The following is a 10962-nucleotide window of genomic DNA, read 5'->3' as shown; positions in this document are numbered from 1 at the left end:
ACTTATAACTAAAACCAGAGATTTACTAGATCGAACAAAAATGGCATCTTACAGTGCTTGTTTGGGGCAGGAGGCCAGGTGGTCCTAAAAAGAAGTCTGACCACTGCCAACTCTCCCAGAGTGAGAAATACTGAAGGTAAATAATTGTTGGATAATTGGTTGATTCTCTACTAGGCAACTCTTCCCAGGTATTGCTATCCATCATTTGTCACCCAAAAGCAGAGCTCTTTCACGCAAAATAAGTCTCTGGATTATGTGATGTGTTTGTGTGAGGTGTGTTTGACAATCTGCAGAGACCACGGTTATTAGAGTGTCTTATAACCTAATACCATCTCTCTATCCCCTCCCTCCCTACTCTGAAGGAGGTCTCTGCACCCTCAGGGCTCAGTAGCTCTAACCTTTGCAATAGTCTGGATGTTTGCAGAGAAAAACAGCAAGCAGCAAATCCAGAAAAACAGATGCTTTTTAGTATTGAAAATGCTACTGCAAAGCTTACACATGACTATCTCCAGGCATTACCAAGAAGTCTCTTTAAATTGACAGCTGACTTCCGGGAGCTGGCTACTCCCATGGAAATGACTGACAGAAAGAACTTCAGTTGGTGTCCTTATTTGGAGTTTCCAAAATTTCTCCAAGTGCCTAGGGAATATCTCTCATGTCCCCTAAATCGGGCTGAGCCACAGCTCCTGCCATTCACTACTGTGAAGGTGCCCCAGGCCAGATCTTTGCTAACTGCTGTCTGCACACCACTGCAAGCTTCAGTTCCTTGGGGACCCTCCCTGGCCACTGATGTCTCCATTCTCATGATGCTGCTGGTGCTGGAACTGCATTGGGGATGAGGGCCCCTACCCATAGCCTGCCCCAGCTTGAATGACCCACCCTCAGTCTGAATCCACAGCTCTGTGGCTTGTCCCCAGCCAGACCAAATGTGATACAGCCATCTCCACTCCGGAGTCCTACGTTGAAGGGAGTGGGCCTGCTCTGACATGCCCCTTGATATCTACCCTTTTACCCAGGCCTCCTCTTAAACTCAAGTTCCGTCCCCAACTGCTCTTCATCTGTGTTCAACTCTTCCTCTCCTACCTGAAATCCATCTCTCTCTCTTCCAGGCTGTGTTGTGAGGACTAACTCAAAGGAATGCAAACAAATACAGGAGGGTATTATTTATAGCACTGATTCTCAAGGGGGGAAGGTGTCAGGGGAGAAGAGAAAGTTGCCCCTGAGAGGAAAAAAAAGAGTTGCTTTGGCAACTTACAATTTTGTTTGTCACAACTGCAGGGTGCTACTAACATCTAGTGGGTATGTGGAAGGATGCTGCTTATATATCTCATGATGCTGGGCAGCTTCCCACCACACAGAATTATCCAGCCCCAATGTCAATAGCACCAACATTGAGAAATCCTCTCCTACACCTATTTCTTAGAAGAGTTATTGCTTAAGTTTTGGTTTCCCAAGCAGATTTTAGATCAACTGCCATGTTTCACTTTCTATTTCCCTTCGTTGTTAGCTGTTGTGTTTTACGTGTGGATTAGAATAAATTCAAAAGACAAGGCACTACTGATTTTCCTAAGAACTCACCCAATCCAACAGTCTGTGAAAAAAGATCAATATTCAAATTCCATCTAGTAATTTTGGCATGTTCAACACCCACTCAACAGCTAGGCGTGTTTCTTCTCAATCCTGAAAATGTATCTTTGAAATTTTTACAGATGGCTTTTGTGTTTCTGAATTTGAATTCCTAAACAACATAAGTAGATAACCAGGATTTTTTTTTTCCCTTTCATGTTTACCTCTGATTACTTAGTTGCTATCCGTCTAAACTGTAATAAGCAAAGACAATCTTTTGGCCTGATTATGGTTAAGAGAAAAGAAGGGAAAGAAGCAGGAATGAGGCAGAAAATAATCAACGCACTGAAAATTTTTTCAAGCACTGAAGTGCTTATTAAAATTTTCAACACCCTTGGTAAGGAGGAAATTGTGGGTTTATTTTTCACCCACAACAAACTGTTCAGTACCTTTTCTAAAATGTGGCTTCCTGGGTCACCTGCTTTTGGCTCAGGTCATGATCCCCGGATCCCAGCCTCACCTTGAGCTCCCTGCTCAGTGGGGAGTCTTCTCCATTTCCCTCCCCCTGCTCCTGCTCTCTCTCTCTTTCTCACTCACTCTGTCTCTCAAATAAACAAATGAAATCTTTAAAAATAAATAAATAAATAAAATGTGGCTTCCTGCTTCAGTTAAACAGGCCCATGACAGTATCACTCTGATCTCATTTCTTACAACATTTTCCCTGCTCTTGCCACTCCAACCACACCATCCATGCATGGCAAGTACGCTCCCACCTCCCGGGGTTTGAACATTCTTCCCTGCCCCATAACCACAGTGCTTTGAACTTTCCCTGCCTGAACTTCCTTCTTTGGCCCCATAACCACAGTGCTCACTCCTTCACCTGCTTCAGCTCTTTACTCAAATGTCACTCAGTGAAACCTTTCCTCCCCCACATATTTATAATGGAAAACACCTTGCACTGTAACCCTACCCATGCTTTTTCTCCATAGCACCATCTGACACACAATGCTTTATTTGTTCATTATCTTTATCTATTCCCTCCAGAAATTAACTCCATGAAGGTAGGTCCCTTTTCTGGTTTCTTCTTTGCTGTATGGACCGTGTCTGGCACAATGTCTGGCTCTTAGCAGTTCAATATAATTTGTTGAATCAATGAACGAATGATTAAAGTCGAAGGGGACAAAAATTTTGGTGTATGGGTATTTGGTATTTTCTGCTTAGAGTCCAAATACCACCCCTACCTTTATTAGAAGTGTATTAAGCAAAGTGCGGTTGCCAAGGGCGCAGAAGACAAGCACTGTCATACAACTCTGGGTAGGGGGTGTAGAAATCTCTCAGCAAAGCCACTTGGCAATAGCTATCAAATTTTACCACCGGGAGTAATGGTACAGGGACACAACAGCCCACCTGTGCAATGGGTATGTTGTCTGTTGAATCAGGACGGGAAGCAGGGACTTTCCGCTTAGGATGCAGAGAGATACAAAGAGCATCACTGCCACCCTTACAATAAAAATAACACAGAACAATCTTCTGTTGTTTTATTTTTTTAAAGATTTTATTTATTTATTTGAGAGGGAGCCCGCGAGCACAAGAGTGAGGAGGAGGTGCAGAGAGACAAGCAGACTGCCCGCAGAGCAGGGAGCCCCACGCGGGGCTCGATCCCAGGACCCTGATCATGGCCTGAGCCAAAGGCAGACCCTCAACGAACTGAGTCACCCAGGTGCCCCTCTCCTGTCATTTTATTAAAAAAAAAAAAAGTCACTCGAGTTTGTGCATGCTCGGCGAGGCAGGCGAGACCCCAGACCAGATGCCAGAGGCCCCGCTGCAAATCCCACACCAGGATCTTGCACAAGCTTCTGTTTCCTGGATCTGGCCTCCGACTAGTCCAGGAACAGAGTGACTACCTAGTTTCGTTTTCCCGCTCCGGTGCGCCTATGTTCATAAAGGCGAAGGCCCCGCCGAGCGCAGACCTCGCGCTGCAGACGCCCGCCCGCGGGAAGCGCACTCCCCGCCCGCCCGCGTCCACGCCCGCCCGCGCCCCACGCGCACGCCCCTCGCTCAGGAGCCCGGGCTCCCCAGCCTGAGCAGAAAGCCCGAGGGGACGGCCGCCTCCTAGGACGGCCCGCCACCACCATGAGGTGAGGATTTTCTCCGCTTCTGCTCCCAAACTCCGCGTAGGCCTCGGACGCCGTGGCTCGCGCTGCGCCGCGGCCCTTTCGGGGGCAGAGCCCTGGGCGCCCCGCAGCGGGCAGCGGGGTGGGGCGCCCCCGCGAGCCCATGCCCCGCCTGCGCTGGCCTCCTGCTTCCTCCCGGGACTGTCGCTGCCGGCTCGTCACCTGGACCTGCTGCTACTGCCCTGGTGCTTTTCTGACTTCGGGGTCTCAGCTCGTCCCCTCCTGGGAGCTACAGATTCTTGGTGATCCGACCAGGCCGCGATTTTTTGCGGATGTCTGTAGCTGTCTCCTAACAGCGCAGGGCTGTTTTTCTCACCGGGTTTGTGTGCCCAGCTCTAGCACCCTGCCCTGCACCTGATTAGTGAACCATCTGCATTGACGAGTTGAGGGATTAGAGGCTAAGTTCTTGTTCCAAGTCTTGACTCCGAACACCTACTAGTTGGATGACCCAAAGCAACATTTTTTAAACTCTGTGAGTCCGTTTCTTATCCGTAAAAACGAATGGCATCCAAATCTTAGGACTGTGGAGTTAATCAACTGCTTAGCATGTTAATATTTGCAAATGCTGATTATTATTATGTGAAGTAAAAAAATGAAATTTAGTGAGTGCCCCACCTCTCACATCTGTAGAAAGGGAGGGAGGTTTCAGGAAGGTGCCTGAAGAAAGAAGGAGGAAAAAGGGGTGCACTGTATGTGTATGCGGGATGGCCTGGAAGCCAGTGGACCCCACTGGGGACTGTCCCCCAAGAACAATGAAAGGCTGCTCCTTCCTGGCCAAAAATCAAAATTGCCTAGAGATAAATGTTGCCTCTTTCAGACACAAGAACCTCTCTCTGCCAGCTTCCCAGAGACAAAGTTTAAAAATTAACTGGACAAAGTTTAAAAGTATAACTTATCATGGCATCCAGTTGTGTACAAATTCCAGGGTCTGGGCAAAGCACTTCAGTGGCTGACTGAATGACCCTTTGATATTTCACGGCCACATTCATATTCCCTGGGACAGCCCTCTTCAACCTCCTTGGGCTGGGCTGGGGTAGACCTTCAGAGCAGAAGCAGAGGGCCATTGTACTGTGTTGATGGGCAGGGGCCTGGGCAGGCTGTTAAGGGGTTGTCTTGCCATGATTTTGGTGCACTTGCACCAGATAAAGAAACCACTAACCTTCACCAAGGGACAATCATACCAGGTTTCCCAATCAGGACCATAGAAGACAGTCCAAAACCTATTTTCAGAACCAAACATAGGGCCAGACAGAGCATGCCGAGATACAAAGCCAAGTGGGATACGGAAGACTGAAGTAGGAAAAAGTTTGGAGCCATTAGCAGGAAGGGAAGAACTAGCAGGAATTCCTCATCTGGAATCCAGGTGCTTTTTATGTTAAGCCTAACCTCTGGGCTGGACGTGCCAGAAGCTGCCAGTATATTATCTACATTTTCATTCATTCAACACATATTTATTTACTGAGCTTCCATTATCTGCCTAGCATAGTAGATGCTGCGGACACAGGTGAAAAAAATAAAATCACAATAAGGTCTCTGTACTCATGGGGCTTATATTTAAATGGGAGAAATAAATAATAGGTAAGTGAGTAAATAATCAGCATAATTCAGAAAGTGATAAGAGCTACAAGGAAAATAAAATAGTGTAATGGGCTAAGAGAGTGACCTAGAACGGAGGGGGCCGTTTTAGATAGTTCTGCCCCAGCAGCCTCTTGGGTAGGATATATTTGAGCTGAGTAACAGGACGAGCTAGTCATGCAAAAATTTAGAAGCAGAGTATCCCAAGTAGAGTAAAAACAACAGGTATAAAAGTCCTTAAACTTGATGTGTTTGAGATAGGAAGAAAAGTCCAATATGTCTCAAACACAGTGAATGAGGAGAGTAGGAGGAAAAAGGTCAGATCGTAGGCAAGGCCGGGCTCCTTTAGGGACCTGTGGGACATGGCAAGGGCTGGATTAGTATCTAAGGGTATTGGGTAGCCATTGGGAGATTGTAAACAGAAGACTGACATGACCTGGTGTACAGTCTCAAAAGTCTACCAGGACTGTATGGGGAATAAAGACAGGAAGCAAGGAGACAAGATTTTTGCCCCAGCCCCAAGGAAAGGCGATTGTGGTTCAGACTAGGAAAACAGCAATGGAAATGCAGAAAGTGGATGGATTTGAGATGTGGTAGAATTAACAAAACTTTGTACTGGATTGGATGAGGGATTAAGACAAGAGGAATGGAGGGATCAAAGATTACTCCTAGCTTATTTGCCAAACAAGATGGGGAAGACAGGAGGAAGAGGATCAAGGAGTCCAGGTTTCTGTATTGGATATGTTTATTTCAGATGCCAACTGAACTTCTAATTGAAGATGTGAACTAAAAATTCCTGAAGTCTGGAACATAACCTTTTTATGTGAAAGAGGTAGAATAGCATTATGGTTGAAAGACAGTAGCTTTATGCACTCTGAATCAGGCAGAACGAGGTTTGAACCCGAGCTCGGCCACTTCATAGCTGAGTAACCTCGGACATGTAATTTAAACTCTGTCCCCCGGTCCTCATCCGTACAATGTGAAAGTAATAAAATGTTATAAAAATTAAATGTAATTTGGAAGTGCTTGGCACACTGCCTGGCATGCAGTAAACTAGTGATGAATGGCAGCTTCTGGTTTTTTATGGTGGGGGGATTGTTTTGTTTTGTTTTTTGAAAGCTCATCTGATTGATTCTGGATCGTATATTATAAATGGTACAGCATTTACATTATTGAGCCAAACCTGCAGTGAGCCCAGGTCATATGTATAAGGTTGTTTTTTTCAAATCTGTCTTGATTTGCCATTTAATTTAGCTCTTCACCTTGAATAAAATATCAACCAATTTTAAGTTAAAAGGACAGCTCTAACCTGTTGTGCTGGAGGCCTTTTATTCTATGAAGCTGGCCAGGCCCAGTATCTCCAGTGTCCTGTCTCATACAGGAGCCACGAGTCATATGTGGTTATTTAAATTAATTAAAAGTAAATAAAATTTAAAATTCAGTTCCTCAGCCATCCTAGTCAAATTTCAAGGGATCAGTGGTCACTTGTGGCTAGTGTCCATCATATTGTGCAGCACAGATAAGAACATTTCCATCACGGCAGGAAGTCTCTTGGCAAGCTCTGGTTTAGAACCTACAATCACTAAAAGGTGGCACCTCTATATACACACAGAGAGAATGAGAATAAATATGAAAATTATAAAATTGAAATTAATAATCTACAAATTAACTTAAATGTGTACTAAAGATAATATTGTCTTTAAGGATGAAATTTAGTTCTTATAAAAGTTGGAAAACAATTTATGGAGTAGTAGATTAGATTATAAGTATGAAATGGTTTTATTTGTCCAATTACTCCTACTAGCTGTGCCACTAATCCAGTTCTCTAACTCCTGCCACATTTGGCTATTAAGACAGCTCCTTCCCCGTTCCTAAAGACTCAGTCCCATCCATTTTAAAACCTCAGTCTCATATGTGATTCAAAGTACTCTTCTTCCCAACTCCCAGCAAATATTGATATGAGTGCTATGCAGGACAGGAAAATGAGATATACTAGACTTTAGGATGACTGGCCAGGTGGGGGTGCAGCATTAGCTAGAGTGGTCAGGGGTACCCCTCTTTGAAGAGCTGACATTTGAGCCAAGACCAGAATTATGAGACCAAGTAATCCCTAGAATTCTCTTAGGAAGAGTTCAGAGTAAGGGTGTAAAAAGCAGGTGCAAATACCCTGAGGTAGATAGACTTGGTGGAGGAAATAAACTTTTTTTTTTAAGGCCAGTATGACTGGAGCACAATGAATAAGAGAAGATTGTACAAAATGAGGCTAGAGAAGTAGACATGGGACAGATGATGAAGGGCATGCAACCATGGTTCTGAGTTTGAGGCTGGAGTTAAAATATTTGAGTATTAACAATGTAGAGCTTCGGGGCACCTGGGTGGCTCAGTCGTTAAGCATCTGCCTTCGGCTCAGGTCATGATCCCAGGGACCTGGGATCAAGCCCCGCATCAGGTTCCCTGCTCCGCGGGAAGCCTGCTTCTCCCTCTCCCACTCCCCCTGCTTGTGTTCCCTCTCTCACTGTGTCTCTCTCTGTCAAATAAATAAATAAAATCTTCAAAAAAAATTAAAAAAAAAAAAACAATGTAGAGCTTCACTTCTGCTTCATGGTCCATCTTCCTTGTAATTATCCTCACCTCTCTGCTGAAGGCATCATTCTTTCCCTTGATACTGAATCATTCCCATTGGCATATCATTAAGTCATTAAAAATTTCATAATTAAAACTTTTTTTGACAGTTCCCCCAGCCTCCTTCCAGATGGAGCTCTATTTGTCTATTCCCTTAATAGTAAAATTCCTTGAAAAGAGTGGCCTATATTCCCCATATCCACTTTTTCACCTCCCATTGTCGCCCCAACCAGTAATGTTTTCATCTCTGCTTTTCTAGTAAAATGCTCATCAAGGTCCCCCACAGCTTTGCTCCAGCACAAACAGTAATCTCTTCTCTGTCTTCAGTCACTCAACCTCTTAGAGTCATTGTACATATTGATAACCATCTGTCCTTCCTGAAATAAATATTTCTTCCTTAGGCTTTTGTGACATCATGGATTTTTCTTCTTTTTTTCTCTTTTTCCTTTTTTTTTTTTTTTAATCTACTTCACCCATCCCCTCATCCACTTCCCTCCCATCTGGCAACCACCAGTTTGTTCTCTGTATTTTAAGAGTCTGGTCTTTTGTTGGTCTCTTTTCCTTTGTTCATTTGTTTTGTTTCTTAAATTCCACGTATGAGTGAAATCATATGGTATTTGTCTTTCACTAATTTATTTCATTTAGCATTATACTCTCTAGCTCCATCCATGTAGTTGCAAATGGCAAGACTGCATTCTTTTTTATGGCTGAGTAATACTCCATTGTGTATCTCGCCATCTTCCTGATCCATTCATCTATCAATGGACTCCTGGGCTGCTTCCATAATTTGGCTGTTGTAAATGATGCTGTGATAAACATAGGGGTGCATGTATCCTTTTAAATTAGTGTTCTGGGGCACCTGCGTGGCTCAGTTGGTTAAGTGTCTGCTTTCGGCTCAGGTCATGATCCCAGATCCTGGGATTGAGCCCCATGTCAGGCTTTCTGCTCAGCGGGGATCCTGCTTCTCCTCCCTCTGCCTGCCACTCCCCCTGCTTTTGCTCTCTCTCTCTCTGGCAAATAAATAAATAAAATCTTTAAAAATAAATAAATAAATAAATAAAATTAGTGTTCTTATATTCTCTGGGTAAATAAATACCCAGTAGTGGATCATATGGTAATTCTATTTTAAATTTTTTCAGGAAACTCTGCTGTTCTCATTTCCCTGATTAGTGGTGTTGAGCATCTTTTCATGTGTCTCTTGACCATCTGTATGTCCTCTTTGGAAAAATGTCTTTTCAAGTCCTCTGCCCATTTTTAGTCAGATTATTTGGGTTTTTTGGTATTGAGTTCTATACGTTCTTTATATGTTTTGGATATTAACCCCTATCATTTGCAAATATGTCTTCCCATTCAGTAGATTGCCTTGTCGTTTTGTTGATAGTTTCCTCTGCTGTGAAAAATTTTTTATTTTGGTGTAGTCCCAATAGTTTAGTTTTGCCTTTTTTCCCTTGCCTGAGGAGACATGTCTAGAAAAATGTTTCAGTGGCCAACGTCAAAGAAATTACTGCCTATATTTTCTTCTAGGAGTTTTATGGTTTCAGGTCTTACATTTAGGTTTTTAATCCATTTTGAGTTTATTTTTTTTTAATTTTTTAAAAGATTTTATTTATTTCTTCATTTAGAGAGAGAGCGTGTGAATGCATGAGTGAGGGAAAGTGCAGAGGGAGAGAGAATCTCCAGCAGACTCTGTGCTAAGTGCAGAGCCAGATGCGGGGCTGGATCCCATGACCCTGAGATCGTGACCTGAGCCGAAACGAAGAGTCGGTCATTCAACCGACTGAGCCACCCAGGCGCCCCTAAGAGTTTTTGTGTATAGTATAAGAAAGTGGTCCAGTTTCATTCTTTTCCAAGTAGCTGTCCAGTTTTCCCAGCACCATTTGTTGAAAAGACTGTCTTTTTCCCTTTGTATGTTCTTGCCTCTTTTGTTGAAGAGTAATTGACCATGTAAGCATGGGTTTATTTCTGAGCTCTTTATCCGGTTCCACTGATCTCCGTGTCTGTTTTTGTGCCAGTGCCAGACTGTTTTGACGACTACAGCTTTGTAGTAAATCTTGAGATCTGGGTTTGTGGTACCTCCAGTTTTGTTCTTCTTCCTCAATTATTGCTTTCCCTAATCAGGGTCTTCGGCGGTTCCATACAAATTTTATTATTATTTGTTCTAGTTCTGTGAAAACTGTTGGTATTTGGGTAGCAACTGCATTAAATCTGTAGATTGCTTTGGGTAGTTTGGACGTTTTAACAATATCGGTTCTTCTCATGACACCAGTGCTTTCCAGCTCCCTCACTCATTGCTCGTGCTTGGCCTCCTTTCCTGCTCCTACTCTGCTTGACCTGGAGTGTAGTACAGCTTCGTTTTGACCTTCTTCTCTGCCTGTGCTCACTCTTTGGGTAATTTCATTCTAGAACTCACGGTTTTAAAGTTGATGTGTGTGCCGGTGACTCCCTGTTTTATATCCCTAGTTCTAACTTCACTCTCTTCATCCCCAGTATTTTCTTCATTAATATCCAACTTCATACACAACCTCTTGACTTGAATGTCTAATCCGACATCTCAAAATTAACATTTGCAAATAGTCCTCTCGACTTACCCACTCAGTTCCTGAAGTCAAAGCATAAGCGTTACCCGGGATTCCCTCTTCTCCTTCTGGTCCACCCCACACCCAACCCGTCAGAAAGACCTGTCAGCTCTGTCCCAGACATAACCACCCAGACCTCACTAACCCTCCATTGCAACCCCAGCATTGGCTGGCTCCCACTCTCCTTGGATCCGCTCAACAGCTGCTTTCATGTCTTTTTCAGGGAGATTTGCTCCGGCCATGCTATTTAAATTTTTTTTTTTTTAAGATTTTATTTATTTATTTGACAGAGAAAGACACAGCGAGAGAGGGAATACAAGCAGGGGGGAGTGGGAGAGGGAGAAGCAGGCTCCCCGCCGAGCAGGGAGCCCGATGCGGGACTCGATCCAGGGACTCCAGGATCATGACCTGAGCCGAAGGCAGTCGCTCAACCAACTGAGCCACCCAGG

At 44.0% G+C, this 10962-nt stretch overlaps 1 pseudogene across 1 annotated transcript in view; it reads left to right on the top strand.

Moving 5' to 3' along the window:
* The first annotated feature begins 3280 nt into the window (after positions 1 to 3280).
* LOC118012954 overlaps positions 3281 to 10962 on the top strand; it is a 12388-nt pseudogene continuing 4706 nt past the window's right edge. The window contains exon 1 of the transcript XR_004679874.1: positions 3281 to 3704. The product of XR_004679874.1 is annotated as an interferon-induced protein with tetratricopeptide repeats 5-like (transcript). The remainder of the gene's footprint in view (positions 3705 to 10962) is intronic.

Source organism: Mirounga leonina, unplaced genomic scaffold (assembly GCF_011800145.1).
Source record: "Mirounga leonina isolate KUSES-001 unplaced genomic scaffold, KU_Mleo_1.0 Mir_152, whole genome shotgun sequence".
NCBI classification, from domain to species: Eukaryota; Metazoa; Chordata; class Mammalia; order Carnivora; family Phocidae; genus Mirounga; species Mirounga leonina.
This window is presented reverse-complemented; position numbering and strand designations above follow the sequence as displayed.